The sequence below is a fragment of the Equus przewalskii genome, chromosome 16 (assembly GCF_037783145.1).
Source record: "Equus przewalskii isolate Varuska chromosome 16, EquPr2, whole genome shotgun sequence".
Classification (NCBI taxonomy): Eukaryota; Metazoa; Chordata; class Mammalia; order Perissodactyla; family Equidae; genus Equus; species Equus przewalskii.
In genome coordinates, this window is record NC_091846.1 from 4,031,603 (window position 1) to 4,050,075 (window position 18,473).

General features: G+C 41.4%; 1 long non-coding RNA gene across 2 annotated transcripts in view; it reads right to left on the bottom strand.

Moving 5' to 3' along the window:
- Positions 1–12,683, bottom strand: part of LOC139076372 (uncharacterized) — a 29,171-nt gene extending 16,488 nt beyond the window's left edge. Inside the window, exon 1 of one of the 2 annotated variants that reach the window (XR_011527936.1) lies at positions 12,225–12,683. This is a non-coding gene — a long non-coding RNA (uncharacterized lncRNA). The remainder of the gene's footprint in view (positions 1–12,224) is intronic. The other variant, XR_011527937.1, reaches the window with a different exon arrangement.
- Between the last annotated feature and the right edge of the window lie 5,790 nt (positions 12,684–18,473).

Below are 18,473 nucleotides of genomic sequence, written 5' to 3' on the forward strand. Positions count from 1 at the left end.
TTTACCAAGCTGTAACCTCTCAGAACCCCATCCTTTTAGCTTTTAGGTTTTTACGAAGGCTACATTACCTAGGCGTGATTGATTAAATCATTGGCCATTGGTGATCGCAGGTGAGGGTGGGGGAGTGGTAGGAACTGAAATTTCCAACCCTCCAATCACGTGGTTTGTTCCCCTGGCAACCAACCCCCAACCATTAGGTACTTTCCAAAAGTCACCTCATTAACATAAACTCAGGTATGGTTGAAAGGGGTTTATTATGAATATCAAGACATTTTCATCACTCTTATCACTTAGGAAATTCCAAGGGTTTTGGAGTTCTGTGCCAGAAACTGGACAAAGATCAAATAATATATTTCCTATTATAAATCACAATATCACAATAATCCTCAGTTACTATTTATATGATGCTAAAATAAATCAAAACAGAAAACAAAAATAGTCAAGGGCCTTTTCACTAAACCGGTACTATTGCTTAGCGAGATTATTTAAATGCATTATTCAGTCAATGGGAAAGAGCTACAGTAAGAAAAACATTACAAGATAAAGAGCAAAATATAAATATAGAATATATTTGCAAGTCTGTATATTGCTGTCGGTAGTTGCTGACCGGTAGAAACCAACCAGATGGGAGTGAGGTTTTAAGTGCTGCTTCCTATTTTGGTGGCTAAAGAATCCTACGAGAAAGATTGTTTTACCGATAATTAAGTTCTAATTCCTAAACATTTCTCATTGTGTCAAAATATACAATTTGCTTTTTATAAATAAAAATGTGAGATGGCTTTCATATCTGATATCATCAGACATTTCTGACAAACAGATACCTCATGGCGATCAGATTAGACCAGCATTCCCTATGGCCTTATTGCAGACAGCAGGCCACCTAAATCTGCATAGTGTTGCCTGGGGCTGAGTGCCCACACTCTGGTCTCAGCTATAGTCAGGGTTATTTACTAGACTTGCCGCTTACTAGCTCTGGGATCTTAGCTCTCACACCTTACAGGGCTGTCCTAAGCTTAAACTCGAGTGCATGTGGAAAGCCTGGAGCACAGTGCTTGACACATCTAACAGTGGGTTCCTTTATTATTATTCCCATTTTACAGCTGAGGGAACTGAGGAACTGAGGCCCAGAGGCGTTAGGTGGCTCAAGGTCACAAAGCTAGGATCTGAAGACTAGCTGTTGGCAATAAAGCTGTTGGACACACTAAATGAGTTCATTGAGAAAAATCCTGTTTATGAGAAAGCGCTGGATTAGCTCTTTTATTAAGACTCCATTTGCTTTCACACTTTAAGCCCTTCCCTCTCTTACTGCAAGAATGACAACCTTGTACATGTGTTCCCCAGGTCCATAAGACTGACTACATTGTGAACTTATTACATGGCTATGACCCAGGCTTTTGAGAAAGCTGTATTTTCTGGACGGTCTGAAATAGAGATGGCATATAGTAGTAACAGAGATATAAAAATAACTTTTCCAAGTGGATAAAAAGTCATTAGTGAAGGAATAGATCTAAATCCTTACAAGCCTGTTGGACATTCTAGTTGCTTACCAAATGTTTTTTAGGAAACAATGATGATTATCAAATTTCTGAGCCATCCCATCCTTTTAGGATTGTAAAATCACCCAATTTATGTATCTCGTAATAAAAGAGAAATGATGTATGAAAATTTAAAAAAAAAAAGAATGAGAGCCTAGTTTACAATTTGAACATTGCTCTCAAGGTTTACAGAAATGCTGACAGGAAAGTACGTTGTAGAATTGGGTGTGAGAAGAGCAGAGAATTCTTTTCCTCTCTCGCCACAGCAAAGGCACAGCTGACGCCATTCTCTGCCATCTTTTGAGAAGCTCGAAGGAGCAAGTCTGCAATAAGTCAGTGGGAAAGTACAATGGGGCAGTTCTGCCTGTTTGAGCCCGGATGCAGGAGATACTAAGCTTTGGGACTTTGGGCAAGTTTCCTCATCTGTGATAGGGGGATAACGATAGTGCGAACCTCCTAAATTTGTGTGAGGATTAAATGAGATAATGGGAGATAACACTTTAAAAAGCGGGTGGTACAGGGATGGCATACTACCTATTGACTCTGTCTACTAGTGTCCTCTTAAAGCACCCTAACAATAGCTATTACATTTGAAAAGAGGTGACAGTGATGAGACAAACTTGAAAGAAACCATGGGGACATCAAATAATTCCAATGGTGGGAGGCAGCCTCTGTGCTCAGATTCTAACTCTGCCAGGCGCCCTCGATGTATCAGCTTACAAGAGCTGGCTGTGGAATAGAAGCGAATTCCAGCTCCATTATCTCCATTGCCTTTGAACTAAAATTTGGAACTCAACGCTATAAACTTTCTAAAACCAAGCATTTCACATTAAAATGGTAATTATTTTCTGCAGCTACTTTTGAAAATGCTTATTTTCTTAGAAAAAGACCATTTTAATGTGGTTCAGATGAAATACTAGAAATTTGTTTAAGAAACTATTAGAATAAAAGAATCTATTCAATTATGGTACACCATGTTGCCTAATAACAGTCTTTGCTAACTTTTTCAGAATCCTATTTCTGTTTAAAATTGTCCTTCAACCAGTTTGAAACTGAATTATAAGAGAAAGCCAGCTAGGGGCCGGAGAAGCTGGAGCCTGGTGCTCGCCTAGGTCTGGTCTGTTCCTGAGCACTGGGGTGCCCGCGTGCTTTCTCAGTCTTTTCAGGGCAGGGGCTCTGTGCACAGTGACGCTCTTGGCTTCAGAATCAGCCCTGGAACGCAGGCATCTAGCATCTGCTGCTGTCACTGGCAATCCCCGTTGACCTTCCATCTCACCCCAACCACTCCTTCAACTGCCTGGGTCACTTTTTATCCTTATTTAACTTTCCAAAGGGAATTCTTTACATAAGCAGTCTCTCATTGTTTACTGAAGTCACAAACTGACTAACTTGTGAAAGTCTAGTAGAAAATGCTGGGGGAGGGAACCTAAGAGAAAAGGATGGTGAATTGCATGGGAAAATCTATCAACTCACCCCCTATGTTAAGATCTCCTTAACAATATTGACGCAGCTAGAAAGCACTTTTTCACTTATCTTTGCTTCCCAGGTTATGCTCCTTAGGACTGACCACTGAGAAACAGTTGACACACACACTGGGCATGACTAGCCCCTTTTGGCTTTCTCTCAGATATAAGGAGAAAGTAGACGACATCATCACCAGTTACAAATGTTTACGGGCACGTAAGTGGAATGCACTAGGCAAGATGCAGAGAATTTCATGGGGCATAAAACAATGACTTTGCTCTCAATAGCTTAGTTATACAGGGTACATTAATAAAATGATAAGTAACAAGATGGACCCGCATATTAAGTGTCAGATGATAAGTGTGTGTGTGCTGTGTACATTCTGTAGATATATGTGGATGTTGAGTTTTGTTCAGTCTCACTTTGATGTTGCTTATGTGAGCCCATCAGTGTGTGTATAAGTGTGTATGTGTGTGCCCAAGAGGATGCTGATGATATTGGACATCTTAAGCATTGAATTAGGAAAATATAAGTAAAAGCAAATGATTAATATTGCTCTCTCCTCACTCATTTATCCGCCTTTTTCCAACCCTATCTGCTGAATATGTCTCTTCATGTTGAACCCCAGGTGAAGGTGATTATTGAACTTAAAGATTTAACAAACTCATCACAGGTAATACCAAAAGGGCTGTACTCCCTGACAATTCACCTAATCCAGCACCACCCACCTTCCCCATGGGGACACATATTCTCCAGCTCTAAAGCCCCAAATGGAGTTGGAGATGGTCTTCTGTCCTTGCATCTTCACTCCCCTCTGCCTTCAACAGAAAGCTACAGAAAGACACTCAAAATCTCCCTTCACCTTTATTCCAGCCCAATCACTTTATTCTTCAAAAAAGGTAAAGAATTGGAAGAATTATCATGATTTTCCCCAGACTCTATTTTCTTATGTTGACTTCCACTGGGCACTCGTCTTCTGTCCTATCATCTCTTTTGCTTGGGATATCTAAACAGCCAGAGTAAAAGAAGGCATCCAATACATTTTTTCTTTTTATTTTCCTTAAAATTTAAAAGTTGGAGTTCCATAAAACCACAACAGAGAAAACTGGGAAAGGGGATTCATCAAAGAAATAATGCAAGGTTTCTGAGAACCAAGAGTCACCAGTTTCTGTATCAAAAAGGCCAACCACGTAGCCAAGCAATTAAGAAGCATAATCATATCAGAGCACATTTTCAGATTCCAGGACAAAGGGAAGATCCTGAAAACTTCTAAAGATGAAAAAAAGAAAATAGCATATAACTTTAGACATCTTAACAGCAGTAATGCAAGCCGGAAGGCAATGAAGCAATGCCTTTGAAATTCTAAAGGAAAATGTCTTCATCCTAGTATTATATACCAAACCCAACTATTCATCAAGTGTGACGACATAATAAAGGTATTTTAAAATGTACAACTTCTCAAAAAAAATTTTTTATCCCTTATAGCAAAAAGCTATAAGCTTTTGGGAACTTTTTCACACAAAAAGCTACCAAAAGATGAGTTCCATCAATAAAGACGAAGATAGGGAATAAAGGAAATAAGAAAGAGGAAGATGCAAAGTAGTATGAAAAGAGATCCCAAGATGACAGCTGTGTACCAGACACAGAGGACACGCAGTCTAGAAGGAGGAAATTGGAAGATTGCAGAGGAGACTTCTCCAGAAAGACGACATTGGTAGGACGCCCGATGTGTCTGGAAGCCCGAGGGAAGACTTGGACAATCTGTGAAGAATTTGTGGTTGAATCAGCAAAAGGACAGAAAATCAAGGGGGAAAAAAGGATTATTAACTCCAGGAAAAACAAAACTTTGCACAGAAAGGAAAAAGCAATCATGATTTACTACATGGCTCAGCTACAAATAACATTAACGTGGTCGTAATGATGTAAATACTGAATACTGAGCTAATTGCTGTACAACATAACTATTTGGGGAGTTGGGAGAATAGAAAGAAGCATAGTCAATAGGAGGAAACATAGTTAATTAATCATCTTTTATGGTAGGACGGTAACCCACAACTGAAAAATTTAGAACTAGAAATATAAGCATACCATTAAGAGAAATGGAGGAAAAACAAAAATTATTAGCTGAAAGAGGTGAAAGTGGGTGTCTCGAGGAGTAGGAAATGAGGGAAGAAGGGGATGGAGCCTGTTATTTTTCATAACGAGCTTGTTGGCTTAAACTATGGGCGTGTATAACTTTGATAACAATTAAAGCTAAGACAAATATATACAAAAATAATCCAATTAACAAAAGGGGTTGACACCAAGAAGATTTGCTTCTGATACCATACAATGACAGAAACCTGGAGCTTCCGCTGACCAGATAATTATCCAAACTGGCTTCAATAAGGGGAAAAAAAAGATGTTAGGAATATATACTTAAAGTCATTGTAGTTAGAAATTACTGGAATTTTCTGGAATTACAAACTTCTAGAACTAATAAGAAATAAGAAAGATATTAGGAGTGAAAAATACAGAGGCTCACATTATGAAACACTGAGTTGGCTTTAGAGAGCTCAGATCATGTTATGAAAATACGCATCGTAATTTGAGGTTTATGGCCTCAGTGTCTAACCGCAAGTGTTTTCTCATAAGGCAAACCATGCTGTAGGCTACTTCTATCCATGGTAAACAATGATCTTCGCCCACATAATAAGGGGTTATGCTGGAACTTTGACTGCATTTGATCATTCTCCAATTTACTTCTAATAAGTGATTGGAGATGATCTAAACTCTGGGAGTATCCAGGAGTTCTTGACCTCAGTTTTTAAGAAAAAGATTCAGTGACAAAACAATCGAGAGGAAGTCATAGAACACAGAGAAGCGTCAAGAAGAAATCATCTGGGAAATTCAGTCACCTGGTGGCTAAGAAGAAAATGTCAGTACCACTAAAACAGTGGAACTCAGAATAAAAGATTAGATTTGCACTGTCTTCTTATAAGGCAGTAGAAACAAGTGACAGAAACAAAGCTGGCCTTACAGTGACTGACAGAGCATTCTGCGCCCATCTGTTTGGGTTTACTGAACTGTACTTTGCCAGCAAAGTTGGGGAAATGCATAAAAATAATTCCAGCCCATCTCAGGCAGGCAGTATAATCAGAAAGGGAATATAATAAACCAATTCATGGAAATTGTGGGGGTGTATCCTGTAAAAATTCATAGCCAACGCATCTGAGCCAGGGTTGACTTTTTCAATAAAATATTGCTGAGTTTCCCAAGACAGCATGTCTCCTTTTTTTTTTCCCCCCAGAAGCATCTCAACCCAAAAAGCCTCTGGAAATAGTGTCTGGGCCAATTTCCTAATCCCAAAAACTCTACAGCAGATTATCCTAAAATAATGTCATTAGAAACACTAGACTAGATTGTTGGTTGATTTAAATATAAGTTTGATATGAAGTCAACTGCAGCTATAAAATTGGGCAATAAATCCTAATCCTGCCCCTCAAACACCAAAAAAAAGGAGGCTGGGGGCGGGGGATCCTTCAGTAAAGCATGGACTTAGTTTTTCACAAATCATAACACTTGGGCTCCTTAATTAAAATAGGAAGACTCTCTTTCCTTCCTTTGACCCCACAAGCCACGCAGGCCTTCACAGCTGAAAGAAGCAACCCCAACCCCTTGTGTGTCAGCCAGAGTCCCAGCAAGAAACAGGCGTCCACAAAGAGGGCCCACAGTGCCCAATCTCAATGCAGGGATGTCAAACAGAGCTGCGGGCTGCCGGGAGGCTGAGGCACCCAGAGGTTAGCAATGTTAGGAAGGCATCCCGGCCCCTGTGCTTGACCAAGCAAGGAGAGGGAAGAGGGTAACCAGAGCCCAGCAGCTACACTCGTGGAGGGACTGTGATTGCCTGCACCGTGGGGCTGAGCCAGGGAGGACGAGGCGGGAAAGATCCGCCCCTCTCTCCTCCTGGCCTCCATCCTCTTGCCCCGCCTCAAAGCTGGCTGACAAGAAGGTGAAAAACAAAGCTCCTGGGAGCAGTCTCCCAGGACTCGGACTGAAGAGTGAAGGAGGGACGAGGAGGGGGGAGGGGAGGAGAAAAGGGGGAATACCCAGCATACCTGGAATTTGAACCAAAATGGTTGGCTTAGAACACACCTGAGATTGATTATTCGAAGGTTTGAAAAGAATGTATGCTTATGGCTGCATATATGTGTATGTAAGATAGAAAGAAACTAGTAGATATGCCATACACACACACTAATAATCTTTGTATCCCTGAAGTGATCTTTTTTTTTTATTTTTGAGGAAGATTAGCCCTGAGCTAACTATTGCCAATCCTCCACTTTTTGCTGAGGAAGAGTGGCCCTGAGCTAACATCCATGCCCATCTTCCTCTACTTTATACATGGGACGCCTACCACAGCATGGCTTTTGCCAAGTGGTGCCATGTCCACACCCTGGATCTGAATCAGCAAACCCCGGGCCGCCAAGAAGCAAAACATGCGCACTTAACCACTGTGCCACCAGGCCGGCCCTCATGAAGTGATCTTAGTTTGCATACAGTCATAAAGACACAAAGCACTTTAGATGATAAAATCATGGTGTCACTGCATCCTCCCTGCCCCCACAATTCCCATTCGGTCTGGAATGAGGGCCCAGGTATTTGTATTTTCAACAGCACAATGATTGAGTCATTGCACATAAAATTCTGAGAACCATCCATTTCAATAGACTGATTTCAGTCATTCACCTCTAAAGAAAAATTCATTTAAGCAGATTATTTTCCTTCTGATGACTAGGATGGACCCTCACTAACTAGAAAGAGAAGAGCAGTAAAGGGGGAAAGGTATTAAGGAAGGGATAGAAGGAAAAGAGAGGAGTTTAAGAGAGCAAAAGCAGTTTCTGAAAGAAACAGAGGGAAAAAGAAGGGAGAACATGTGCGAGAAATAGTAAGAAATAGGAATTAGAAACATGTATGTGCGGCAGACATTGTATTAGAAGCCTTAGGTAGGGTCAATTTTAAACCTTTAAAAATTCTAAGCACTGAAAAGATTAGGACTACCTGCCGAGAAGCTCCAAAGACCATGCGCCCTGTGTCAGAGAGCGCCTCGGACACAGACCCTGGTTTGTAGATCTCACTCTGCTACAAGAGAAACCAGGGTTCCTTGGAGAAATAGCTGATTCCAGAGCTGGGGGAAGGAATACGCAAGATGTACGTGGAGCACCTTGTAGTGTCAGTAAGAAATTGCTCGAAAAACAAAAGAATCGGGGCACGTTAAAGAGACGCAGGACCCAACCTGAGAGAGCTCGCAATGGCCAACGCGGGAGGAATTAGAGCAACAGAATAAATAGCATAGTATTGGATTATGTTCCAAAGTGGAAAATAAATATACATGAGTCCATAAGTATATAAATAATACTGAATAAATAAATGAGAGAGAAGAGACAAGTCTTTTAATAGAAGAATTCCAATAATTTATGTAGATATACTCTCCTAGGAGAGGGGGTTTGATTGCTCTCCTTTGATGATGCGAATGCATCGGCTTAGTGACTTGCTTCCAGAGAATAAAGAAATGGAAAGAGAAAATAATGACTTTACAATGGAGAAATGTGACAAACACCGCCTGAACCAGGTGCTAAAGTTTAGTGTGGGGGACTGGAACTGGCCATCCCAAGATATATCTCTTTGGCATGAGAATTATTTTGGGCTGGTTACTTTAAAAACTGCAGACAGGAAAGAAACTCTGAAAAGCAGAATTTGCTTACCCTTTGTTAAGAGACGTTTACATTTGTAAAGGAGATCTCCATCTGTAAAGGTGTCTCCCTCTCTGTACCAGGAAGAAGGGGGATGACCTTATCTCTAGAAACTCTTATCAATGAGGAAGGCAAGGACTTAAATCTGCATAATAACCTTACCCTTGTTTACTGTGCTTTTCTGGTAACCTCCCATAACTGACTCCCCCCACCCCCAATATCCCCCTTTGTCTTTAGCTGAGGAGGATATTTAAGGGGAAAGCTTCCACCATTTTGGCAAGTTTCTCAGGTTGCCTGAGCCTCTCCCATGTATACATGTTATAAAGCTTTGTTTAATTTTCTCCTGTTATTCTGTCTCATGTGAATTTAATTCATTTCCTGGCCAGAAGGACCCAGAGTGGGTAGATGAAATGTCTTCCTCCCCTACATTAGCATCACCAGCAATGTCATGTGGATATCACGTACCCAGGATGTGACGTATGAAAAGGACACTTCTCCTCTGTGATACTCTTTTTTCTTTTTTTAAAGATTGGCACCTGAGCCAACAACCATTACCAATTTTCCTTTTTGTTTTTCTGCTTTTTCTCCCCAAATTCCCCCAGTACATAGTTGTATATTTTAGTTGTGGGTCCTTCTAGTTGTGGCATGTGGGACATTGCCTCAATGTGGCCCGATGAGCAGTGCTATGTCCACGCCCAGGATCTGAACTGGCAAAACCCTGGGCCCTCAAAGTGGAGCGTGTGAACTTAACCACTCAGCCACGGGGCTGGCCCCATGTGCTATTCTGTCTAGAGACTCATAGTCCTAGTCCAAGTATGAGAAGGACATCAGACAAACCAAAATTAAGGAACGATCCACAAAATACCTCATCAGTACTCCCCAAAACTGTCAAGGTTGTGAAAAATAAGGAAAGACTGAGAAATTGTCAGAGACCAGAGGAACCAAGGAGATGTGACAATGAAAGCAATGCTCACGGTATTCAGGATGGGATCACAGAACAGAAAAAGGATATTATGGGAAAACATTGAAATTTGAATAAAGTCTGGAGTTTAGTGAATAGTAATGTAGCAATGTTAAATTTGAGGAATTTTAAAATTATAATACCTTAAATAAAAGATTAAATATTGGTCCTGGCCCAGTAGCATAACAGTTAAGTTTATGAACTCCGCTTTGGCAGCGCAGAGTTCGCCAGTTCAGATCCCGGGCACAGACCCACACACCACTTATCAAGCCATGCTGTGGCAGGCATCCCACATATTAAAAAGAATAGAGGAAGGTGGGCATAGATGTTAGCTCAGGGCCAATCTTCCTCAGCAAAAAGGGGAGGATTGGTGGTGGATGTTAGCTCAAGGTTAATCTTCCTCAAAAAAAAAAAATCAAATATCTATTAGAGCTATCGAAACTTTCTATAATATCTAAAGCAGTTTTTAAGACATTGGCTTGAGTCCTAACTTAATTGAATTACAAAACATTTTTGGAAAACTAATACTGTAAAACAAACTGTGTAAACCTTCCTGCTTCATTTTATGCACAGTGAACATCTGGATGTTTCCATTTGCTTTACTGAATTAAAACCAGCTCATCCTGCAGGAAGCAAAAAGTAACTGCCATATGAGTTCACTGGCCAAAAGTTGCACAAATCAAAGCTCATGCAAAATTTCTGAAATTTTCCTTGAACCAAAAATAAGCAAAATGAGTTATTGACAATTAGATCACTGATAAATTCACCCCGGGAGACATTCCAGAAGCTCTGTAGATAATCATCTGCTTCCGCAATAAATTTCATACAGTTGTCCCTTGGGAAATTTCACTCTCTGAAGTGATAAAATGTTTTGATTAATGCAAAAAATTCCCGTTAAAAGTTCAAATAGGAAGCAATTATTTGGATAATTTGTGGTACTATGAAAAAATTAGGTCTTAAAATGGATAAAAAGTTCATATGTTGGTGATTATGCTCAAACACATTTATAGTGTCTTTTTATTGATGGGTCTCAAAGTCCTTAATACATAGTGGTGACAACAAGTTGTACACGTCTTTAGACACCTCCCTCTGGAGACAATTGACTGATTCAGAATAGTTCTAGCTTGGGGCCAGCCCCATGGCTGAGCGGTTAAGTTCTCGCGCCCTGCTTGGGTGGCCCGGAGTTCGCAGGTTGGGATCCTGGGCATGGACCTGCACACCGCTGGTCAAGCCATGATATGGGGGCATCCCACACAGAAGAACCAAGAAGGGCTTACAACTACGGACTGGAGCTTTGAGGAGGAAAAAAAAAGGAAGATTGACAACAGATGTTAGCTCAGGGCCAATCTTCTTTATCCGAAAAAAAACATACACACACACAAAAAAAGAATAGTTCTAGCGAAAGATAATTTATCTAGGGATAAATATTCAGTTATAAGTCTTTTTCTTGCCAGAATACTGAATCCTAATGATTCTTTTTTTTTTTAAAGATTTTAATTTTTTTTCCTTTTTCTCCCCAAAGCCCCCCGGGACATAGTTGTATAACCTTTGTTGTGGGTCCTTCTAGTTGTGGCATGTGGGATGCTGCCTCAGCGTGGTTTGATGAGCAGTGCCATGTCCGTGCCCAGGATTCGAACCAACGAAACACTGGGCCACCTGCAGCAGAGCACGCGAACTTAACCACTCGGCCACGGGGCCAGCCCCTCTAATGATTCTTTATAGTGCTAATTTAAAGGAAATTTTCCAAGCAAGATATTTTCTGAATATTTCTCATGGGTTGGAAAATGGTTTGTGGGGAGGAAGGACCCTTCTACTTCCCTGGGCACCAAGTCTCACAGAGGGACCAATAAGCTCTGATCATAGCGGCCGTTTCTCTATCCAAGGCCTTTAGAAGTGTGAAAGCACAGGGGCCGGCCCCGTGGCCGAGTGGTTAAGTTCTCGCGCTCCACTGCGGTGGCCCAGGGCTTCACCAGTTCCGATCCTGGGCACGGACATGGCACCGCTCAGCAGGCCACAATGAGGTGGCATCCCACATGCCACAACTAGAAGGACCCACAACTAAAATATACAACCAAGTACTTGGGGGATTTGGGGAGAAAAAGGAAAAATAAAAGGTTTGAAAAAAAAAAAAAGAAGCGTGAAAGGACAGAGAGGGGAGAGAGGGAGGGAGAGAGAGCTGGACCTGATGTTCCCAAATTACTAATTCACCATTAAGAAGTGAAAATGTTTCCGCTACTGTGATGGGGCATCCTGTGGCATCTTAGTTTTAGTTCATTCTTACAAAATATAGATTTTTAAATTTTATCCTAACCAAAATATTGACTTGACTTTGTTCTGTTTGAAACATCTTTCTCCAACATGAACTGCTGACTCCTGTGAGCACAAGAATGATACTCAGAAGTGCTGTCTTCCCGTCTCGCATCCATAACATAATTTACGTGGAAACATTCACAGCCAATTCATCCTGTCAGACAAGTTGGAGTACAGAAGAAGACCCTCCCCCAGGGGACCGCTAGGTGCTGTTTTACCTACAGAAATGACTGGTGACATGGACAGGAAAAGTTTCTAGATGAAGACCATCTTGGCCATGCGCCATGGCAGGAATTCCACAGCCTCAGATGAATCGTTGCCGGGATATCTGGATGCGTTCAAAGCTGAACTTTGGGGAAATCCAAGCTGTGCCTGCAGCTGCCCTTAGTGTCCCACCTGAGCTGAGGTCACGTGGACTTCCGTTCCAGCAAGAACCCTGTCCAGATTTCTCAACATCTGTAACAGGAGTTTACTCTTACTCGTTTGGGAATCAAAACATATCGATTCCCTTAACGACTTGATTGAAGGTTCCTAAGGAGCAGGAACTACGTCTTTTTAACCCAAATCTAGCATAGGCCTAGGCTGATGAACAATAAATGTTCATCAAATGAATGAATGAACAACACTATTTTATCACCCAAAGTCCCTTGTGTAATCTCTAACGTGATCCCCTCAGAATCTGCCACCAAGGAAACGTCTGTTGTAAGGAATTCGTAAGCATTCCACATTAGAATCATTTAACCCACTAAGCTTAGCCTTTGCACTGGCCGCCAAAGCAGAACCAAACGCCATGTTCAATCTCAGTAACTAGACCAGCCCTCGTGGCCCGAGTATTTTCTTTTCTGATTCTGGTTTATTAAACTTATTATTTAATGATACTTTATTCTAAGCTGCCTCAAATTTGGAAAGAAAGTAATCATTAAATAAGTAAAGAACAGAGACATAGGTTTCACTAACTGATCCATGATTCAAGAAGTCCTCCACGGACTTAGAAACTCCGTTTCTTCATCTCCCTGAGAAGCCATGGAATGTTGTTCATGATCTGGGCACACGAGGGTTTTCCGTTTCTCCCCCAAGGCAGCAGGTTTTGCTTTCACTCCTCCAGAAGGGTCTTGCCTGGGCCCTGGGTAGAGGGTTTGCTCCTCAACCTTGACTGCCTAAGGCCTTTGCCCGGTAAGAGGAAAGGTCCGTGGCGGGCTTTGTGCCGTCACTAGGGACAGCTGCTCACGTCTGCCAGCCCAGCCTGAGGGCGCGCCCCACAGTCTTCACACTGCCCAGTCTCCCGCCAGCAGCTTGTGAGTGAGGGAGAACTCCCTTTACGTCTGGGCTCCCAGCTATTCCAGACAGACATGCTGCCCACACTTGGCCTTAAGGAATTTGTTAACGTTCTGATTTCTTCTTAGGGTATTCTTCCCTTACGCGCGGTTTCACTTTCTGCTGTTTCAGTTACCCACAGTCAACTTCGGGTCAAAAATATTGAATGGAAAATTCCAGAAATAAACAATTCATAAGTTTTAGAGTGCAGGCCATTGTGAGTAGCATAACAGAATCCCGGGTGTTCGCTCCATCCTGCCAGGGTGTGAATCACGTGTGTCCAGCGGATCCAGGCAAACACACTCCCTGCCGTCAGTCACCTAGTAGCCGTCTCAGTTATCAGATCGGGTGTAGGCATTGCAGTGCTTATGTTCAAGTCACCCTCATTTTACTGAATAATGGCCCCAAAGCGGAGGAGCAGTGATGCTGGCAATTCAGACGTACCAAAGAGAAGTCATAAGGTGCTTCCTTTAAGTGAAAAGGTGGAAGTTCTCGACTTAATAAGGAAAGAAAATAAAAATCATATGCTGAGGTTGCTAAGATCGATGGTAAGAATGAATCTTCTATCCATGAAATTGTGAAGAAGGAAAAAGAAATTTGTGCTAGTTTTGTTAGCCTACCTCATTATGTATGTATAGGAAAAAACATGGTGTATAATAGCACATATAGGGTTGGGTACTATCCATGGTTTCAGGCATTCACTGGGGGTCTTGGAACGTATCCCTCGTGAGTAAGGCGGGACCACTGTACATGCTTGCGCTTTCCCCTTGGGTGCTGCCAGAGGCGCAGCATTTCCTGGATCCCAGCTCTCCGGGAGGGGCTGGTCCCTCTTTGGAATTCCATTCACTTGGTGGTCTTGTATTCTCAGCTCTCCGAGAGGCTCCAAAAAATTACAATTTTGTAGATTAGCCGTCTTTCTGACATTGCTAATGTGGGAGTGATGTTCTTTTGCAGTTTTCTACATCATAAGTGGAAGCGGAACTCACCGAAGGTGACATTGTGAGCTACCATTAGGGTGTGCGCATTGGCTGTTTTGCTAGCACCCTTTCAGCTACACAGTCATGGTTCCCACTCCTTCCCTTGCCTTCCTTGCATCCAACAGCGTGCGTTGGAGGCAACCAGCCGGGCCAGGGCTCTGATCCTTTGCCAAGGTTCACGTGCTGATGAAACCCATGACCCGGGTTTTATTAGCACCATGCCCACAGCACCTGGGTAACCAGCCACCCTGATGTTCAATCTGATTACACCACAGGAGTGGGGAATCGGAGCCTCCCACACAGTTATCACTTCTCACATCAGGGTTGTATGTTGGCAAGATCTCATAAATCCTCACAACTGGATCTTTGAAAGGCAACATAAAGGCCTACACAGTACACAAAGGGGTAGAGATGAATCATTTTAATAATTAATATTTAGCAATTTGATCAACAAAGTCAACCCAAATAATTTAAGCCTCCATAATATTAGCTCTCTAAACTTACCATGATCTGGCTTGGGACGGATCAGTACTTAAGAGATTTGTACTGTTTTGGGGCTTTACCAACTCAGGAAAATATAAATGAAGTCTATATGGAAAATGACGACTTGGTACCTTCCTGAGAGTTATCTTATTTTTTCCGACTATGGAGGCCATTATAAAAATACTTTACTAACAATGAGCTTTCTTACTGCCTTTATTTTTCTACGTTAACTTGTCCTTGTATGGTTAACTTTCTGGCTGGTGTTGAATGGGGCCTGGAGAAAGCAAGCAACATCCACACTCGAGCTATCATGCCAGAGCAGCAAGGCAACACCGGCTTTCACTAAGTCGCTTGAAGATTGTACAAAAAATTATATTGCTTAAAGTTTGAAGCTGGTAGACCGAAGTTTAAATAGTGGCAGAGGACTGTTTTTTTCTGAATGAAAAAGTTATAAATAGAGTTACCCTGTTATAGAGGCCACACGATGTAATTTTTTCTGAAGCCATTTTTTATAGGTTAAATTACAAATACCAGAAGTCAAACGTTCACAATCAAAGCCTTAAATTCTGCTATCATGAATCCCAGGCTGCTGAGCAGGGAGCACATGCCTTTCAACGGAGTCTCCCTGCCAGAGGCGCCGCGGAGCTGCAGGCTGGCACGGTGGTGACCGTCGCGGCAGGTGGCGGCTCCTTCAGGCAGGACTCCCCCAGGGGACCTGCCAAGGGGGTGGACCCGGGCCCAACTCAAGGTGAGGGGTTGTTCTGAAAGAGCAACAGGGGAGAGACCACCTCTCATGTAAGAGCACCAGCTTCCGCGCTTCCAACTCTGTTAGCGCCAGAGCAAGTCTGTGTGACTTTCTCACATGCTCAGCTTTACAAGTTTCTGTCTGCAATTAAGAATGACGGGGCAAGAATGTGTTTCTGGAAGACAACTAGTCCAAACCTTTCTCCAGAGAAGAGATGAACCGGAATTCTATAACTAAAATGAAAATATCAGCCAATCATTTGTTAGATAAGAAACCCATTTAGAAGAAAAAGAAATGCCAGATGGATAAGTATTTACCCAAACCAAACTGTACATCAAATTATATAACATTTAGACAAGAATGTTAGCTTTCTCTTAGCATTTGCAACAAATCACCCAATTTCACAATCTCATTTCTTATGCTAACTAATCCTTATCAATTAGCGGACTGTATATTTATTCTTTAATGATAAGAGTTATTTGGAATGTAAATATTTTGAAAAAATTAAAATCTTCTTGTATGCCTTCCCTCAAACAATTTTTTCATTTAAAATCACTTAAGATTTTATTTGGTCAGAGAATTTCTTTTCTTTTTTTGAGGAAGATTAGCCCTGAGCTAACATCTGCTGCCAATCCTCCTCTTTTTGCTGAGGAAGACTGGCCCTGAGCTAACATCCATGCCCATCTTCCTCTGCTTTATATGTGGGATGCCTGCCACAGCATGGCTTGCCAAGCAGTGCATAGGGCCACACCCAGGATCCAAACTGGCGAACGCAGGCTGCCGAAGCAGAACTTTCGAACTTAACTGCTGCGCCACCAAGAAAAGAGAATTTCTGATTGACTAGAAATATAAAATACACTTTGCAACAAAATATTCCTTGCAATTATTTAACTTCTATGTCAGAAAACTATTGAAATTTTCTATCACCTTGCTTTGTTCCGATTTGTATAAGCTATTTCAGAATACTATCACCTTTCATAGTAGTTCCTTTGTTTTAGAAGGCACTAAGTATGACTTCGTTTACTTATGACGGAATTACAGTTGATCTAAACAAGATCCAAAACTACGAATCAAGGCATCATTTCTAAAGGAAGCCACTTGTGCTTTTAACATGGCTAGTTCACTTCATGTTGGCATCTCTTCAAGATCCTTTAGTCACATCTGTTTCATGGATTTATTTGGAAAACAAAAGGGTTATAAGAGCCTGGAAGACATTGATGTTACCACCAAACATGAATTCAATTCCTCAGGCTTTGAAATAGCCTCCTACGACACGTTCTATGCATTTGGTTCCATGTGGAACAGCTTAGGCAGTTCAAGAGGATTTCAATACTAGATCAAAAGTATTTTTCCAGATGCCACTTTAAAATAACAAACAGAGCGTTATACTTTACTTCCCACTGGAGGAACATTTGGAATAATGCTTATCATTAACAGATCCAGCTTCTGCTGATTAAAAACATTAATCTGTGCTTTTCAAAATATTTCAGACCTATCAAAAGAGAGTTTAACGAAGCCCATTAAAGTCCCGCCCTCCTCTGTCCCTCCACTAGGGCTCTGTGCCTGTATTTCAGGAGAAGGGAATTAGTGACATGAACAGATGAGAATTTGAGTCTGGAAAAAATACTTTCATTAGAAAAAAATAGAGATAAAATGAAGTCAGTTAGAAGAAAGAATGGGGCTTCAAGGTAAAGATTTCCTTTCAAATATTTCCACTTGGTTCTTTTTCTAGAGCTTTCTCTAATTCACTCAGTCAGAGTAATCTGCCTTTCCTCGGCATTTCCATAATACGTTATGTAAGTGTTCCTCTAAGGAGAATGATATCATTGTACTAAGGAGACTTGGGTACAAGTCATCTCTCCCAAAGTAAGCGCCAGCTTCTTTGAAGATATAACCACATCTTCACATATTCGTGTCTCCTCTAGTGCCTTCCGACTACAGATCCTTTACACGGTATCTATTTAACAAACGTTGAGATGAAGTGGAATAGAATGGATGGAATGGATGAAACAGAGATTAAAGAATGAAAATGGAAGGATGTCTGAGACATTTATTCAAAATCAAAACAAGCTCACAAAAAGGTATTCAGAGAATAAAGAGATGTGTTCTAATTATTCAGTGCAGCTGAATAGTGAATGTAATGATGTAATAGTGAATGTAATGGCTATTCTTTCAAGGAAAAGTATGTTAGTTCTATCACATCTACTCATAAACAACTTCTCTCAAATAGAATAAGATTTGTGAGGGGAGAAAGGAACGTTCCCGTTGTGAACTCCAGATGCATGGCTGCTCCTTGTGTATTCCTGCCTCCAGCCCAGACCCCTGGCTGTAGAGTATCATAGAGCAGTGGTGGAGATGAGTTGAATCTGAAATAGTTGTGAGTGGAGGCTTCAGTCTGTTTGACCGCCTGTTAATTTAGCTCAGACTTTGCGTACCTACAGGAAAAAACGAAAAGCCAAATTCCTTCCAAAGTGGCAAAAAGAGCACAATGAATATGTCTCAATATGCTCTCCAAAGTCTCACCCAGGAAAACCACTTCAAGCACTTAAGGTAGAGTGTAATACTCTTGGGTTGCTCAATCACAAACATCTACGTGGTTCCTTGGCGATAAACAAATACGTACATAAATAATGTTGCTTCAGCATTTTTAAATGGGGGTAGCCTGGAAATGCTGTCCAAAAAAGATTAGTCGTTGTTTTTAGACAGGTGTACTAGATAGACTGTCTTTCTCAATCACTGAAAATAATATTCCTTTTCCTTCTAACTTAATCCAGAATAATCTTTTCATATTATTATGACGCTTTCGGAAGGAAAACACCTGTGCGTATCACCTGGAACAACTTTAAACTTGTTAACAAGGTGATGACAAGGAATTGGATGCCATTTAGCAGTGGTGACTACATGTTTCCAATTAACAAAGTCAATTTTGATCTCCCCAGTGCCTTGCTCACC